The 19,711-nt window shown below is 42.5% G+C and overlaps 1 long non-coding RNA gene across 1 annotated transcript; it reads right to left on the bottom strand.

The window, feature by feature from the left end:
• Positions 1-8,967: 8,967 nt before the first annotated feature.
• On the bottom strand, positions 8,968-11,620 carry LOC133887007 (uncharacterized). The gene is made up of 3 exons (XR_009903494.1): positions 10,897-11,620; positions 10,490-10,562; positions 8,968-9,710 (listed from the first exon to the last, which is right to left on the bottom strand). It is a non-coding gene; the product is annotated as an uncharacterized LOC133887007 (long non-coding RNA).
• Positions 11,621-19,711: the final 8,091 nt, after the last annotated feature.

Below are 19,711 nucleotides of genomic sequence, written 5' to 3'. Positions count from 1 at the left end.
CAGTTGACCTTAATTTTCTGAAGAGTCTCGATGAATGCAGGCATGTGCCGGCCAAGTCTTGATCCCGTCACATCTAAATTATCTAATTAGAGGCTAGCTGCAGTGTACGATCATGGATGAGTAATCTAAGTCTTCTTCCATTATTGATTCATGTATGATCCACGATGGTGGACGAGGACTCGATGGAACAGTCAATGCGGCGAGCGGCGGCCAGAAATCTTGATGCTGGGTACGATAGCACAAAAGAGGTTGCCTGCAAAATTAAAGGTCTTTTTTTTAAGAAAAAAACCTTTAACCCTATTTTTATTGAAAGCAACAGAGTTTACAACAAACGGTAGAAATTGGAAACACCAATTTAACATAGTTCAACAAGAAAAAGAACTCAAACACAGAAGGACTACATAAACATAACATCCGATGGATTTAGCTCGGTAGCTTTGAAGTTCTTAGCCCACTGCAGCATCCTTGCCGTCAACATTTCCACCTTCATCTTGTTCGCTGCCTTCAGGAGAGTACACCACTTCTATAGAGAAGATACACAGGCAAACACAATGTCAATAGGTTGCTTAGGGAACTCTTTGTTAATAGTCATCTTGTTCCATGCAATCTAGAGAGCCCAAGCAAAATCTGCCAAAACAAAAGGACATATATGATAACTCACCCAAACCAATCCGAAAGTCATTCCGACAGGAGATCAGAGATAGAATGAGGTTGACCTTCCCAGCCAAAGATCTCTTTAAGCATGCACCAGACAAAACAAGCAATCGGGCAACTAAAGAAAATGTGGTCAACAGTTTCTACAGAATGACAAAGAATGCAACACTCGCTTCCTTGCTGGTGTCATTTCTTAAATTGGTGCTCAGATTGTATTTTGTTCTCAAAGAGTTGCCAGAGAAAATTCTAATCTTCAATGGGAATTTGCATTTGTAAAGCTTACTCGCTAGCTTACTGGATACACCTCCAAATGTCAGAAAATGGTATAATGATCTAGTAGAAAACATCTTGTTTGGGAAAAGAGCCCAACTAACAGCATCCTCTTCTTGGTTTAGCTAACGTTGTGTAAAACATACTGAAGATTAGCCCATTCATCCAACTCTAAATCACCAAAAATCCTTCTGAAGTCCATTTCCCATTCTGAGTTGTAACATTCAGCCACCTTGGCTGTAGGATTAGAGCAAATGTCAAATAGATGAGGGAAAGCAGTTTTTAGAGGGGTTTTTGAAAGCCAAACATCATGCCAAAAGGAGGTAAGCATTCCATTTCCTACTTTGGCACCCCATTTAAACAAGTGTTTTATCTTATAGAGTCCTTGCCAAAATTGTGAACCCCTTGTTGCAAAAGTCCTGAAACCATGAGACATGTATTTTGCTTTTAGCAGCTTACACCAAGTTTTATTACTAGTATGGTACAACTTCCAAATCCACTTAGTGATTAAACAAAAATTAAAGAGTTTAGTATTGATTATACCTAAGCCCCAATGCTCCTTAGGCCTATAAACAGCTGACCATCTCACCATATGATATTTAAATTTGTCTGAAGCCCCTCTCTAGAAAAATTTAGATCTTATAGTGTCCATTTTCTTATGCATCCCTGCATGTAAAATGTAAAAACCCATAATATAAGTGGGAAGGCTACTCGAAGAAGAAATTATTAAGATAAGTCTTCTCCTGAAGACATATGTTTGCCCTTCCATGGGTTTAATCTCTTAATCAATTTATCTGTGATATCATCAAAGGCTCCCATGCCTAAAACATGATCAGAAATTCGGATCCCTAGATATTTCAGAGGAAGATAATCAAGCTGGTAATTTAACATATTGGCAATTTTGTGTTTGTCAGACTCCTCCATGTCGAAAACAAAAGCCTCACTTTTATGATAGTTGATTTTAAGACCAGAAAGCTACTCAAAACAGTATAGGATGAGCTTTAAATGCAAAATAGATCTGTCATCTCCTTCAGTCATCACTACTGTGTCATCAGCATATTGAATATGTGTCAGACCTTCTTAAAGCAAATGAGTCATCACCCCCTTGATCAACCCCTTTTGACTAGCATTATCCAACATGCCAACCAAAGTATCAACCACTATATTGAACATAAGAGGGAAAATAGGGTCTCCTTGTCTCAATCCCTGATATGTTCTAAAATAAGCACTTCTTCTATCATTTATATTAATGCAAACTTTTCCTTCTTGGATAGTTTGCATTGCCCAGTGAATCCATTGATCAGGAAAACCTTTCTTCTGCAGCACATCCTGTATAAAATCCCATCTAACTTTGTCATATGCCTTCTCAATGTCTAGTTTAAAGATTACTCCTCTTCTATTGGTTATTCTTAGTTCATGCATAGTTTCATGTAGGATCACCATCCCTTCTACAATATTCTTACCCTTGATGAAGGCGGTCTAACTTGTACTAAGCACCCTATCAACAACAGGATCCAGTCTATTTGTTAAAAGTTTCCTAAATTTTTTAAAATCCACATTCAAAAGACAAATTTTCATGTACCACCTAATATTGTTAACTTCCTTAAGCTTTGGTACCAGAGTAATCACCATAGTTTAGTCTGTTCAAATCAAGTTTCTGATTATAAAAATATTGAACCATAGACATGATATCATTCTTGATCAACTCCCGGAAGGTTTTGAAAAATGTCACTGAATATCCATTTGGACTAGGAGCTGAATTAGTTTTCATCTCAGAAACATTAAGTTCCACTTCCTTTTTAGTAAAAGGAGATATTAGTCTAGATTTGTCCAAATCTGAGAGCTATCCATGAGTTCCCCAAAAATTATCTGTCAGTCTGACTCCTTTATCAGGACATGATCCAAATAGCTCCTTATAAAATTTTGTAATATGTTTCTCTAGATTACCTTGATCAGAGATCACACCTTGACCTGTTTCCAAAGAAACAACAGAGTTTTTCTTCTCCTACCATTTGCAGTATAGTGGAAAAAAATCAGTATTTGCATCCCCCTTTGGTAACCATCTTTGATCACTTCTCTGTTTCCAGAAGATTTCCTCCTTGGAATATATCAGCTCCAAGTCTCCTTCTAAAGAATACCTTTCTCTCCATTCCTCGGCAGAAAGACCCATGTCCTCAACTAGTCGATCCAGTAACTCTAACTTAGCTAGGATGAGGTTTTTCACTTGTTTTCAGAGCTGATGAGATTAGCATTCCAACCTCTCAAAAATTGTCTTATAAGACTTAGACAACCATGCCAAACATCCATAGATTATCTGTCTTTGCCCATGTTCTCCTTTATAGCTTGCCATTTATGCATAACTAGAATCTTAAAACATTCTTGCATCATCCATTGTTGCTCAAAATAAAAATATTATGTCTTTTCTGTGAGCTCTCCCCTGAGTCTAAGAAAATAGGACAGTGATCTAATTCTGTTTTGCTCCATGTGAAACATAAAGGGAATTGCTGCTCCTAATTAGTGGAGACCAAAATTCTGTCCAAATTGACCATCATTGGAGCTACTTGCATATTTGTCCATGTATATTTAGGCCTACTCCTTCTAATTTCCAACAACTGATGTAAGGAGATGAACATATTAAATTTATCCATCAAATTGTAGTCCACATGAGTAGTGTTCTTGTCATCTAAAAACCTTATTAGATTAAAGTCACCTCCCAGAACAATAGGTAAAGTAGAGAATAGACATTTCCTAGAAAGTTCAATGATGAAATCAGAAGATTTGTCATGGTTCTACCTAGCTTAGTTCTCATATTTAACTTTTGTAACATTCAAATGTTTCCTAATCGATCCCTCTTTATGCAGGGCTTTTGACAAGTGACAAGTACCTTCGAGCTGATCCTGACTACGACTGGAAAGCCAGTCACAGACTGACACACAAGATCGAGTTCGTGATAAATGCTACCTAACATAATACCAAATGCTCTCTGTTGCTGCTTTTTTCTTTTGATCTAACAATAAATTTGCTTTCTAGCAGTGCCACCAACAACCACCGGGCAATGAATTTGGATTCTATGTTGCGTGGAACATGATCCTCACGGTCCGAGCAAAGGATATAAAATCCCCTGATGTAAGTTCAATACAAGATTATTCGTAACTAATTTCAGTAATTAGTTTAATTCCATGATAACATGACATTGGTTACGCATTAAATTATGCATAAACTTTTAGCTTCTTTTTTCGACGACGGTGCACTCCTAGAGATTTGACGACGAATCACCGAGTTCATGGTGTCTGAAATCATCATCCCACATGGTGAGTTCCACTATAGAATCCCTAGATTGTGAGGTCTTATGTAATATGAGTTGATTGGAACTTTGTAACATTTGTGATTCTGTAATGAATTGATTGGAACTTTGTAACCTTTGTGATTCTGTGATGAAGCGAGTTCTTACATAAGTGTGTTTGTCGATATGGATTTGGATGCATTGCTGTTGTTTGCAGGGAGAAGATGGCTGTCAAATCCTGGTTATGCTCCAGGATGCAGCTTGAAAACAGGACAAACTTGCAGGATAACCTACACGTAAGTGACAGCTAACCTTTTTATGCGTCACTTATGTTAAGACATAACTGATGGGTAACTAGGTTACTCGTCACTTATGTCTGCCACCGATGTGCCAGAGAGAAGACATAAGTGTAGTTACTCGTCACCTATGTTAGACATAAGTGACGAGTTAAAAGGTTACCCGTCACTTATGTCATTCTCCTCAGCACATGGGAGACGCTTATAGGTGATGGAACACAGTTACGACCCGTCACCTATAACCTCATTAGTGCTGGGTCCTTATCCATCACTTATGTCCAGTCATCAGTAACACCTTTTGGGTGACGGGTGCAGGACCCGTCACCTATAATGGTTATCACCCGTCACCCATGGCCTTTTTTCACATAGTGGATTTCAGGGTCAAATCAAGATAGGAGCTCCCTGCCGGTTTGAGCGTCTCGCCAAATGCAACCAGGTAAGCACATGCATATCTTGATGATGTATAGGTTTCTTAAAATTCCTTTTAGTTACCAATATCGTTTGAAGCATTCCAAATTTGTGTTTTCGTGGATCATGTTCTATGCTCTGAACCAACGCTGCTGCTTGCCTGTTTGTGATTGCAACTGCTCAAGATCAAATGGCGTGCCAACAATACGCTATTTTCTAGTTTACATATAATTGAATTCTCTCTAGTCACAAATACTTGTCATTTTGGACAACGACATGATCTTCATAATGTAGCTCTGAGCACCTTTTTCTACAAGAAATATATCTATAATTCTATGAAATTTATGCTATTATGAAAGTATTTCTAAAGATAAATCTACATATATGATTTTCATGCTTTCAAATTAAATTTTAAAAGCTATTGATAGCCAGCATGCAAAGGTTCGAATAATTTTACTCCAGATTATGAAAATTCAATTGTGTTTGTCAAAGTTTTAAAAGTTAGACCAAAATCTTGTCCAAAACGTTATATTTTCATGACCAGAGGACTACTACTAACCCTGTCCACCAAAAGCTTCAAAAGCTTTATCTAAAGCAAAGTTCAAATGCAAGGTATATCTTGGAATAAGGAGGCTTGGCTAAAACATGGAATATTTTTGAACTAGCAAAGGTGCAAATCCTATAGACCGGCAAGAGTGAATTTTCCACGTCTTTTAAAAACATCTTTGTGGTGGCTTAGATTATTTGTGGCATGACAAGTCAGTCACAAGGTTGATCCTGTGGGATTCTCTTCGGAGTTAATTTATTAAGCATCTTTAACACCAGCTCAATTGCGAAGCTGATTTCTATGTGAAATTTTACCAAAGAAACTAAGACAATTGGCTTTCAATTGATTTTGGTGGTTCTTTATCCGGACCAAGTAATGATCTCTCTCCAACAGAATCCCAACATAACGGGGAAACACATCTTCGGCCATACAAGGCCTCAAAAGGAACCATTCGGATACTTGCTTGATAGCTATTGTTATAAGCAAACTCTGCTAAAACTGGGATACAAATTTAGAATCCCAATATGAAATGATTGATTTTGACACATCATGCAACCTCACTATTTCCTTGATATACAAGGGAGCCAAAACATGTGCCGAACTGGTTGTTTTTATTGGGATGAAATATGCGGATTTTGTAAGCCTATCCACGACAACCCAAATAGCATCTCTGCCTCGAGGTGAACAAGGCAACCCAACAATGAAGTCCATAGTGATATGTTCCCATTTCCATTCTGGAATTTCTAAGGGTTGCATTAATCCTGCAGGTCTTTTATGTTCAGCCTTTACTTGTTGGCAGACACCATAAGCTGCAACATACTTAGCAATATCCACTTTCATCCTTTTCCACCAAATATTTTGCTTCAAGTCTCGATACATTTTGGTTTCACCTGGATAAATAGTATAAGGAGTCCGGTAAGCTTCTCTCAATATATCCATTTTCACATCTGCCTTCTGTGGTACACAGAGACGGCCTCTAAAGCGTATTGCACCTTGCTCATCCACACTAAACTCTCTTTTGATTTTTCCTGCTGAAATTCTTTTTCGTACTTCTAAAAGGAGACGATCATGCTGTTGAGCTTCACGTACACGTTCAGGTATAGCAGATTGGATAATCATTTGAGTTTCTTGCTGCACAGTGCCAGCAAAGCAAAAAGATATCCCCATCCGATCCAACTCTGAAGGTAAAGACATTATTGCTTTAGGTACACCTGTTCTACTGAGGGCGTCAGCTACCACATTGGCCTTTCCAGGATGATACTGAATTGTCAGATCATAATCTTTGATTAACTCTAACCATCTTCGCTGTCTCAAATTCAAATCCCTTTGAGTGAAAATATACTTGAGACTCTTATGATCAGTGAAAATATCACATGACTCCCCATACAGGTAATGCCTTCAACTCTTCAAGGCAAAAACCACTGCGGCCAATTCTAAGTCATGAGTGGGATACTTCTGTTCATAAGTTTTCAATTGTCTGGAAGCATATGCAATTACCCGACCTTCTTGCATAAGCACACAGCCAAGCCCAATCCGAGAAGCATCAGTGTATATTGTGAACCGCTTACCACTCTCGGGCAAAGCCAAAATAGGAGCATTCACCAACTTATTCTTTAAGGTTTGGAAACTGACCTCACAATCATCAGTCCATACAAATGGAATACCCTTTTGAGTAAGTCTAGTCATAGGTTTTGCAATTAAGGAAGAGCCTTGTATAAAAGGCCGGTATTGGCCAGCGAATCCAAGAAAACTCTGAATCTCTGTTACATTGGACGGTCTTTACCATTTCGTTGCCTTCTCATCATTAGAAGGGAAAATAAATGCAAGAACACACAACATCTCTGCTAATACTATACCAGCCAATTATGAGACACTCTCTTCGACTAGTTCTAAAACCAAGGCATTAGTTGCCCAGACACATCCTTTTTGGTGGATGCAATCACACCAAAAATGTTATTTGGCTATCTCCACAAACTCGGGTCAAAACCCCAATACGAATATAAACCTTCTTCGTTTCAACTTTAACTCCTTCACAGGAAGGATCAATAGATAAACTGTGTTGACTGGTACGTTCAAAACATGCCAAACTGGCATACTAAAGAACTTCACATCTTGCTCACATTCCCATGCCAGTCATACTATCGGTAACCACACCACAACTTCTTCAAAGTAAAATTGCATGCAAAGACACACCCTCCTCAAAAGTTGAAAAGACATCGGTTAATCTAACCGACAAGATAATCACTGTGGAATGCTCATGGAGAGGGTTGAAAACATGACTCCTACAAACTCAACCTTGTTAATCCAAATCCAATTTAGTTTAGAAAACACCATTTGCAACACCCCAAATGTTCATCCTCTTTCACAAAACTCTTTTAAACAGGGGAGCAACCCTTAGTCCCCAAACATAACTCTAATCTCAGCATTTAAATTCCAGAATGAACTCCACTTTTACAACGCTCTTCTCTTGAACCAGGGTTTGGATAGACTTGCTCCCAATAGAGGCAAACTTCCAGTATGTAAACCCACTCAGGCATTTCTCATCAAATCTCCATCCTTAGAGAAAACTGGGTCGCCAACAGATATCCAAAACTTTCACGTCAGAAATTGGTCTATTACTCCTTTAACTTCATTCACTCTACAAGGACCAATAGGAAACAAAGTTCTAGGATGGATCACATTAAAAAAAACTGTCAATAAAATACCACGACAAACCCTAACAACACCTTCGGTTATTAGGTCAAGAAAAGTTTGGGCGACCTTAAAATCCAACATTCACTTTAACGAGCAACACTCACCAGGTTCAATTGATAATGCTCCCATGGTGACAAACCAACTTAGTATCCTATCATGAGGTTATAGGTCATAGACTATTCAGTAAACCCTTGGCAACGCCAATGCTCCTACAACCCAAGTATTTTCTTGGCCTCAAGCTCCAAAGCAAATGAATTCCCATGTCAAAGATGACAGGTTTAACTAAACGATATCGGAAACATAACACGATTCAACCAAAATCTCTACCTCAGCCCCGCCAGGGTCAACCTTAGGTATTCCAATTGTGAAACCTCACAAAACAGGTTTAAAACAACTGTTGCCTCCTTAAGGAAGGTGTCACTCCATTAGCATCACTTCGATGCAAATCGGTTGTTTCAACACATCGATATCTCCAACTCCCATAGCCAGTGGACTATTCCACAAAGGCTAACTTAACAAAATAACTACCTAAAATAATCATTTCAAAACATGCGTAGATATTCTAACCACAAAAGATTAGCAACAACTCCCAGAACCCCACTAGGATCTCACTATCAACACATCTTCACACCATCGGCAAAAAGATCGCCCCGACTCCATGGGAAAAGAAATTCCTACACCATTCTAATGGTTAGGTTGAAAACATTAACACCTTATCTTCTATGGTAAGGCACACATCGATCCATTTCTCCGACATTCCAAGAACGAATAGTTAGGGTCAACGACATGGGGGCCAGTCCATCTCGTACCCAAAATATTCGCTCTGTATGTGGATAATTGGATCGCAAACCTAACTCTTGGTCAACCTCACCTGGCAATGCAGAAAAAGCATCATGGGGGCCCTCCACTTAACCCTTCTGCAGTGCCATACAACAGCTATACCATTGATCCTCTGAAGCTTCTCAGGTTCTAATGACCAAGGTAGCCCTTTTAACATCCTAACAAAACCACCATTCCAACGGAACTGACTCCAACAACTTAACAATATATATCAACGATAAAACACTAAAGAACATGTGAAGAATTGAACAAGTAACTTCATTAGTACTTATTCGAGATAGCGAACATAAGCGAACAAAGATAAACAAGGCGTATGCAATGCAATGCATCCCATACCCATTCTATTTGTGCTAGTGTGTCAGATTCGTCACTCAATTACCTAGGATCTAAAGCCTAGGCTCTGATACCAAGCTGTAACACCCTACTTCACAACTAAGCCTATTTATTTGAAAATAGGACATTTTGACAGCATTTCCTCTATAAAGAGGTATAACTGACCAAAGAAAATATCATAGGCAGACAAGAGTAGGTATAACCAGCCTGTAAATAGAGTCCACCACGATGCTACCAGCGTCGTACCACAAAAAAAAAAGAAGCAAACGACAGACCATCAGACACACCACTTGTATTCACCAGTTGAGCTATCGACATCATGGTAAGATAGTGTGTGCAACTACCCAGATCCAACCCCAAAATGCACGTCAGCAGTTAAACATACCTGTAAAGAATTAGCAGGGGGTGAGACAAGCTCAGCAAGTAACAGCTATGAATATAAACATACCTCACTTCGATCAAAAGTATTTGGGAAAATAACCATTCTTCTCACATCAACAAGAAAAACACTTGGTGTTAAGGAGATCATTATTTCAGAATATTTGTCGAGAAGAAAACGACAAGTTTCAACCCCTTCATTCAAAAATATTTGGGAAATAAACATTTTTCTCACATCAACAAGAAAACACATGGTTTTAAAGAGATCGTCATTTCAAAATATTTGTCGAGAAAATAACGACAAACTTCAACCCAGTCTTCCACAAAATATGGTATTCAACTCCCAGAATTCTGAATTCTCCAAATATCATAAAAAGAAATGTATGAATGCCATGATGCAACTCCATTTGAGAGCTGGACGATGCCAACTCCTCGTGCAACTCCATGTACCGGTACGAATCACGCACGATGGCAGTGATCGGCCTTTATCACCATATGAAGTGCATTAATGCATATGTATGCATGTGAATTGACGTCAATTCTTTATTCCTTTTTAATAGCTCATGATAAAAACCACAACTGATTCATGAAGATAAACTGATTTCACAAAGATAAACTGATTCATGAAGATAAAGGTACAATCCAACTCAACAAGAAAAGCATTGATTTAAATAATCAAATGCAATGCCATCCATCGTTTAAATGGATTAGAAAAGAAAACCATATACTTTAATTTTATTTGCAAAAGAAGTAAGACATGAATATAAACATAGCATAGAACCACACCCCCAAGTTACTTGCCTTTCACCAAAAGCGACGAATCAAAAGCAAAATCACGGCCGCCCAGAAGAGGTACCACCTGAACAGGTATGTTATTAGCACTAAAGTACATTTGAAGCACATAAAAAATGAAGCGTCAACCCTACGTCGGAAAACGTCGCGTCTACGCTGACATTTCGGACAACTGAACAGAGAGCTGTATCGCATGAAATGATACACTATTTCCAATTTAGGGTTGAACTAAAAACCTCATTACTTAGATTTCACTTCGACGAACTGAATACTGCAACTCGTATGTCGTATCTTCGAGTCAACCACGATTATCAAAATGAATCAAACTATTGATCACATGAAATGATACGACACGAATTAACTGATTGATTTAATCCAACCACAAACGTCCAGAAAATTACCGAAAATCCGCCTTCGAAAGTTTGACGACGAATCCGACGAAATTCCGAAAATTTCCAACTTTTCCCCTTCTTTTTTTTTCCTTTTTCTCTCTTTTTTTCCTTTCTTTCATTTTTTTTCTTCTCTTTCTTCCTTCTCTTTTTTCCTGGCTTCTCTGCTCTGCGTCGCTGGGTTGCTTTGGCGACACACCGAGGGAGAGAGGGGGGGAGGCGCCGGTGGCGGGGCTGGCGGTGGCCGGTGGGCGCGGCCGGCGGCGTGTGCAGCAGCGGCGGCGGCCGACGAACGCGCGGACGGCAGCGCAGCGGCAGCGCCGACGACGCAGCAGGGGGCGCGGCGGCGGCGGTCGGGGCACGGCAGTCGGCGGGCTGCAGCGGCGGGCTGCGGCGGCCGGCGGCTAAACCCGGCAGGAAAGAGAGTTCGCGCGAGAGAGAGAGTTCGAGAGAGAGACCGCACACGGGGAAGAGTCTGGATGGATCGGGTTGAGGACCGATCCATCCAGCACTTATCCTCTCTTTTTTTTATATATATTTTTTTTTCAAAACAACGAACGGTCTAAGTTTATTAGGCTCGCTACGGGTCCCAGAGTGCCCGGAACGGACATATGAATAGCAAAATGGGTTCGTCTCGACGAGATGAACACAACCGCGATCTCCGATCGGTCATCCGAGCAACAGATTAAAAGGTCAAGATTTGGTCAACTCTCTCTTTTTTTTTCTGAAAATCCAGTATTACATTGGCGTTAGTCCGTAATTCACAGAGGCGAGCGCAAGAGCGACTCCGATTTTCTCGCCAGTGATCCCGCGGCTCCGGTCCAGACGATCGCCGCCGACGTGGAGGGCCATCCGAGGCCGCTCCTTCTTTTCTCCATCGTTTGCAACGAATATGGAGGGGATCAACTATTCCTGATCCGACACTCTGGCCATACATACACCAACTGAAGCTGCTCAGGAACTGAAGGTTGTGATGCAAGTGATGATGCCTCCGATGAGTGAGCCCTGGCCGAACTTGGAAGGCAATACCTCATATGATGACGCACAAAGATCTCGTTGTAGGCCTCACTTCAGCTGAGATAATTCAAAATGAATTGAGAGAATTAATTCGCTCAAACTGGAACTTGGAGGCAATTCCAAAAGGGGCAAGCACCTTTCCTGTGGCTTTCCCTTCTCTGGAGGAGCTTCACAAGATGGCCAAATTCGAATTACACCTCAAATCTCATGGGGTAACTCTCTCTTTTGGAAAATGGCTGCCATCCGACATCACATCTCCCCAATACCCCCTTGACAATGTCTGGGTGCTTGTCTCTGGAATACCATCTGTGTACTGACACTACTTGGCCATATGGGTCATCGGCACTGTGCTCGGCTCTCTGCAGGAAATTGACATGAAATGCCTTCCTAGGCGAGGTATAGTTCGTATGCAAGTGGCTATGATGAATGCAAGAACGCTACCGGTCAAAACGGACATTGTTTTTGAGCTCAATGGGTTTGAGGTCACGTTTTCCCCAGAAGATCTGAGTTTTGTCGTGGATGATGGTCCAAGTAAAATCCCAATGCAAGGGGATTTTAACGAGGATGATGATGACTTACTCGATGACAATGACCTTACCAATGGGCAAGACGATCAATCCAAAAAGATGAAATAAAATGATTCATCAAACTCTAATGGTACAAACCAGAATTTGGATCTTATGCAGGTGGACAAGACTTCGCAGACATGCTCGCGCATCCAGCCTCGGGCTCCGGTGAATCCATTAACAAGTCTAGTGGTAGGTGGGGAACTGCCAGCACTGCCTCTTACGCCTCCGTAAGTCACGATGGGCAGAATCGTCGTGACCCCTTTCAATCCAAGATGGTGCTCTTCTTCTGCCGCACTCCACGGCGACGCGGGTCAATCAGCCGAACCTGCAGCTGTCTCCAAGCATGCTGCGCAGGCCTACACTTCGCTTTCTGCTGGGTAGGTACCTGGCGAGTTAGGAGCTCAAATCAAGGTCTACTCATGTTAGGCTTCGACCAAAGAATTACCGGCTGCTACTGGAACCCTGGCCGGTTCCATAGCTGTGGCTATTTTGCCTAAGTCGGTCGCTACTGTGATTAGAACTTCCAGTTCTGGCCGGTTCAAGGGAGACATACCAGTGGAGCTGCAGACTGGTGACAAGGACACGACGACGGGGCCTCAGGAGGGGGTTGTTGCTACCGGAGAGCCAGATTCTGCCGAACAGGACACCGATGGGTGTCCCAATCCACCCAAGGCTGGGATCGATCCGGCAATCCGCACCGGTGTGGATATCCCCTGCATCACAAAAAATGTCATGTGCCCCAGTGTGCCCAAGGCTGGGGCAGCTTCGGGGGGGGGGGGGGGGGGGGGAGGTGAAATGAGTCAAGTGACGGCTAACTCTGGTGCACTAGTGGCAAACACTTCCATCATCTCTGCACATGAACTAACCAATGCAGCCTCTAAATCGGTATAGTTTGTACTGGATGAGAAATCTTGGCCGCTGCTTCCTCGAGCCTACATGCATGACGGTACAGAACTGATAGATGTAGGGCTTCGTCGTAGCGTTCGTGGTCAAGTGTTTCCAAGGGCGGATGGGGCTAAAATTGCTTCAGCTATTCATCGATGAAGTCCACGGCTCCAGGTGCTCCCGATGGATAATGGCATATCGCCGACTGATGTTCATACTGTCACGTCCCAAATTCTTAATCACACATTTAAACAAAATCATGCTTCTTAAGCATTGTGCTTAATTTTACGTAATGCTAATTTTGAGCACTAATGCACTTCGTTAAAGATTATTTGGATAAGAGAAAGAAAATTAGGGGAGAAAATAATTGACGTTGCATTGTAAATACCCATTTTCTCTAACATACGAGCCCCACACCTCACGCACTCCCTCTCTCAAGTGGGCAGCAGCCCCACCTGCTCTCTCTCTCTCCTCCCTCACTCCCCACGCCCCACCGTGCAGCACACAGCTACTGCCCCCTCCCTCTCTCCCTCTCCCACTCAAGCACTCTCTATTTCTTCCAAAATTCGAGCTTAAGTGGAGGATTCAAGGTATGCATGTGGCACCATTGCATTCTCTAGCTCATGAGCTACTCATCTATTCAATCCATTTCCATTTTCGTGGAAGAATCGAGTAGTTCTTTAAGTTCTTGGCGTTCTTGAGCTTTTTGGAGCAAAAATGGAGTTTTGATCGAAAATGAGCTCTACAGTCATGTTGGTAGTTGATGAGTAAGTTCTAGTACCCTTGGACTACCCCTAACATGTTCCCTTTAGGCTTGGAAAAGATCACAACTCGAATCAACCAAAAATCCACTCGAGAGCAACTTTTCTGGGCTGGCTCGAATACTCCGGACTCACCCAGATACTCCAGGTTCAGTAGAAATAGTCTGTTGAATTGTGTTCAAAATTGGTTAGGGTTTAGGGTGTGAGATTGATTCAGAACCTTTTGGATAGGACATATGCACATTTGTGTAGCACAGATTTGTAAAATGAGTCAAATCACCCGAGGGAAAAATCGTGAATAACCCAAGTCTGTATCACTCGGATAATCCAGTCAAACCCGGAGACTCCGGGTAATTGTGTGATCGTGTAGCCGAGAGCTTCGTTTGGAACCTCACTCTGAGTGTCCGATAATCCCGGATAATTCGGACCAACCCGGAGGTTCTGTGTCAAGTTAGAATAGTGCTAACCGAGAGCCTTCACTGGAGGATAGCCCCGATACTCCAGAACTCGGACATTCCGGATTCACTTGGATACTCCAGGCCAGTCAAATAAAAAGCAGCAACCGAGCGCCTCTTCCAGAGGGTCACCCGGAGGGTCCGATCCCGGATACTCCGAACCAATCCGGATACTCTGGATGGTAGTTATTTTCCGGTTTTCATTTAGATCATTTAGTGTTGCATTGATTCGCATATCTTATACTTCTAGCATGTTGTTAAGCATTATGGCATGCCTCATTGCATTCATTCATGCTCATCATTGCATGCGTTTTTGTTTAGCTAACAAGGAGCCGGAGTGGGAGGCGACCGTGGTTGGAGACAACTCCGATCTTCCGGATTTCGGCAAGTGTTGCGTGGGTAACTATAGGCAGCTACCTGAGCAGCAAGGCAATCATCTATCATATTGCACCTTTGTCGAATTGAATGAAATATAAATATTGATAAACTATGCTTATGTATAGGTTTGCATGTATGAGGAGTCGATGTCGGGTTTTTATGGGTAGAATCTATGTTGATTGCATAATCCCTACCTTGAATTGTTCATCTATATCCTTGTAGCCTTGGTAACATGGTAAATATCTAAGAGTCAATCAAAATGCTTAGCAATGCATAGGTCCTCGGTAGAAGATGAGCAATGGTTCAACCGTTGTTCACGAGCTTAGGGCTTACTACATGTTCACATATATGGTTATGTGGATGTTGGTTGGATGAGTGGTGAGTATGAGGCGAGATGTGAGCGGTGTTAGGGGTGACATCTGCCTCGAAGGAAAGTCTTAGGAGCAGTTCGGGAGAGGAACCCGGGCACCGTAGACTGCTTGCATCGTTTAAGGCCAATCATCGGGGTAGTTGGATTTAGCACTTATCTTACTCACCACATGCTGATCTAATGGTAAGGCGAGTCAAATACCTTCGTAGCTATGGCTTTGTGGGCTTGAACATCGACGGTGTGAGCGGGCGGGCTTGTAAGTGGTACTAGTTTGCTCCGGGAGTAGTTCTAGTACCGTTGCGCCGAGCGATGCATGATCCACATGGTTGGGACTGGTTGGGAAAGGTTGTCACGAGTATCCCCTTATGTGCACTTTAGCGGGTGGCACAAGCCGTATGGTCCTCGTGTCGTGTGGGTTCAGGAGTATCCCCCTGCATGATGTATAAACAGTTCGAACTGTTGCGCTCTCGGTCATGAGCATGCTATTATTTCATTTGCACCCGGTCGTAGAGTTCTCGTTTGTGGGTGATGGTTCAGATATGTGGTTGATGGTTCGGTTATTATGGTGGTGGATGAGTTGGTTCAGTTTACTTTTATGTTCAAGTACTTATGTTACATTTATGTTACAGTTTTATTTATGTTCAATTGGTTATTGCAGGGTAGAATGTCATGTTTGGTTAAGTATAGGTGCTCACACATATATGCCTAGGTTTCTTACTGCATATGTTTTACTTAACCTTATGGCATGTCCAATGCATAACCCTTGGAGTCAAAATATTATATATCCATATTGTGTAAATCTTGCGAGTACCTTCGTACTCAGGGTGCCGCCCTTAAGTTGTTGTATGTTCTGCTGTAGCCGAGGATGATGCTGTTTTTGGCTACTTCGTGTCTGCCGATCAGGGTGGTGGGCAAGAGTAGTGCATCCTACTCTAAAGGTGGCGTGTTGAGATGGTGCCTAAGGGCATGTGGCGCCGTTCTCTTTTGTTGTTTATAAGTTTAACTTTCCGCTACGTAGTTCTTTTGTGGTTAGGAGTTGAGGGGTTTTGTCTCCTCCTAGCTCGCTTTTGTTGTAAAATTGTTGAAACCAGTTGCATGCTTAATACTTGTAATGTAAATATTCATTACTCGCTCTTTATTAAGCTATGTTGTGATGTATACGTTGGAAGACATGTGTTCCGATCCTTGAGCACAAAACAAGTGACAGGACTACCGGGATGATATTCTAGTTAATCATCGATATTGTGATTATGAATAATGATCCTCCTAGTGATTAATTAGAATATTATTTGGACGATTCCTCACACATACTATGATGAGGGCAATGAATCGAGTGGCAAAAAAGAACCTGGACCGATCCAATAAAGCTTCCAGAGACGTCATCAACAAACCGACATATGTCCTTGCATCGCCTCCAGGTTTGTCACCCACCACAACCCATGCCTTCTCTTCTAAAATTTCCTCTCTTGGTATTTCTTTAGGCAAGAATGCTTTAAAAACTAAACATTTGATTAAGTCTCTTGCACTCATGGTTGCTGATAGGGTACTTATTTCAACAAATAACTCTATGCATATCGATAAAGATGCACAAATAATCGAATCTTCTGAACCAAGTGATAGTGAGATGGAGACTGTGTGGAAAGGATCCTCTTTATCTCACTTAGTAAAATAATTTGATGAGGAAGATACAGACGAGACGGAGCTTGGAAGCTTTTTAAGCGACATTAGAGCTACCCCTAAGAAAGCAAACTCCAAATCCTCCAAAAATAAATGTCGGGTGAGCCGGCCTAAGGCAAACTCCAAAATATCCAAATTAACAAAGAGTGTCATATGAAAGGTGTTTTCTGGAATAGCAAAGGTCTTAGTGACTTGGTTAAACTCCGATACATCAACGAAAATGTTAATGACCATAATTTCAACTTCGTCGCTCTAATAGAAAGACAGAAAAGTGAGGTTGATGCCATTCTTCTCAGCCACCTTTCTGGTGGTTTGGACCTAAGCTGGCATTGCTTAACGTGGAAGATCTGGCGACATCCTCCTTGGGATAAATAAAGCCACATTTGCCATAGACGGAATTTCAGATGGGGCCTTTTCAGTGAAATGCCATCTTCGAAATAAAATTGATGCGTTTATGTGGACACTCATAGTAGTGTATGGTCCAGCCAGAATGGAACACAAAGCTAACTTCCTTGAAGAAATGGTGTCTATCTGTCGAGATAACCCTTACCCTGTTTTAATTGCCGGGGACTTCAATCTCCTAAGATTTAGTCATGAGAAAAACAATGACAGGTTCGATAACCATTTACCTTTCTTGTTTAACGTTGTTATTGACAGCCTGGACTTAAGAGAGATCGAACTATTGGGACGTCGATATACTTGGTCAAACAACCAATTAAACCCCACGTTCAAGAAACTAGATCGGGTACTAATGACTACAGAGTGGGAGTCGAAGTACCCATTGGTCAATGTACAGGCCTTGGAGCGGAAGTCTGTGTCAGATCACACTCCAATCTAGAGTTTCGTGATCGTGCTCTAATTCGAGCAGCCTGGTACTAGAAAAGTCTCAGGCATTACCACAACCGTAGGGTATAGGAGGGAACCCTAGTTGTAGGCGACCTCGTCCTAAGAAAAATCCAGAATAAGGCAGGCCGAAACAAGCTCTCTCCCAAGTGGGAAGAGTCCTACATAGTGGTCGAGTTTACCCGATCTAGTGCAGTCAAACTAGCCATGAAGGATGACCGTGTATTACATAATTAACGGAATATACACCAGTTGCGTAAATTCTATGTGTTAGGCTACTCGAGCGTAAGCCCATTTTCTCTGTTTTGCAGGATCTCCTGGACAAGAGCGAACTGCCCTTGGCTTGTAAGTGTTTCCGATTCAAGGGTTAGACCTCCTGGTTGGCAGCCCTTCTACCGATCAGACGGTTGGGGGCTAGAGTAATATTGGTTTTATTTTCCTTTTTATGCTCCTAGATTATTTTTCCTATTTGCGCATATTGTGAGTACCAAGTCATTTAGGGGGCAAAGAAAATTGCTGCTCGCAATATGTCCGGGATGTGGGCGGCTGAAGGTAAATGGCCAAGATGTCGCAAATCCCAATTCGGGTCGAGTGATGGTCGCCACTGAAGGGGTTTTCATACTAAAAGTTGTCCTAGTCACCACAAACCTAACTAGCAAGCGGTACAGAAAATCATGGCCCCCTCTAGGAGTAGCGAGCAATCAAAGCCTACTCACCGCATGAGCGCAGGGAAAATTTATTTAGAAGTAAGTCCTTATGTTACAAAATGACCACCTAGGTAATGCTCGGGGGCTGGTTCTAAAAATCTGTTTAGTGTCCCCAGGATAAGACGCTTTTCAGTGGTTCGAACCAGACAGTCCAAAGAAGAGAGCGAGCTACGAATAGAAATAAGTCTGTAAGGTCGTGAAGCTCGATCGTGGTCTTTTGGACACCAGCGAAGCCTTAGAAGATTGCCGGAGGAAGGTCGAGGTCGGGGAAATTCTTGCTTGCGCAGGCAAGGGCAAGGCAGTTACTGTAGACTCTGACCTCAAACAGCTGATCGCCAATGGTCTCGTGAAGCCTCTTCTCGAGTACACCTGCCTCCTTGGAGGCCGCCAAGAGCCCGTCGAAATGACTAGTCATGGTGCCCCTGGGAGTTGAGCGAACTTGAATGCCGGCGGACTGAAGTAGCGAGTCGATATTGGGCGCATGACATTGATCTCAGGAATACCTTGCATTGGTGCAAACCATGAAACCCTAAGCTAGGAGAAGGCTTGGGGTAGGATTTTTGGGAAATGCCAAACTTACCCTCCTGAGCCGTGCTCTTTTCGACAAGGGAAGGTCGCATAGTGGAGGGGCACGGCCGGAGGAATGTCTTTCTTGGGGCAGCCGACATTAGATTCCGGACCCATGAGTCGATGGCCTCGTAAGTAAGATGTAGATAAAAAGGGATATGTGAGAGGTCGCACACCTAACAAAAACACTAGGGAAACAGTTTAACCTAAGGAGCTCTCTTGGGTGACGTTGTCTGGCCCGGCGTACTGGAATACCGAATGTGTTTGTCTGTGCAAGGGGCACAACCGGCGCTTGATGAAGTCATGGACGACATCCAACCCCGTCAACCCAGCCTCTCGGGGCTGCCCGATCCGTTTGGTGAGTATCAGTAGCTTCAGAGTTGTGCTGGGGGCGCTCCTCCAGTTGTCAATGACTTGCGTTGGCGCGTCGACACGCGGAGGTTGTCCAAGGAGCTATTTGCTGCAAAGTAGAACCACTCCTCCCTCCAGCCCGCTTGTGATGACTTGAGACCCACCTTGATGTAGGAGTCTGTGGCGCCATCGCGGAGGTGGAACCCGCAGCTTCTAGTGGCCAGCTTGGTCACAGATCGGCATGTAT

This window comes from Phragmites australis, chromosome 12, assembly GCF_958298935.1.
Source record: "Phragmites australis chromosome 12, lpPhrAust1.1, whole genome shotgun sequence".
NCBI classification, from domain to species: Eukaryota; Viridiplantae; Streptophyta; class Magnoliopsida; order Poales; family Poaceae; genus Phragmites; species Phragmites australis.
Note: the sequence above shows the minus strand (reverse complement) of the source record. Positions and strands in the feature narration are given on the sequence as shown.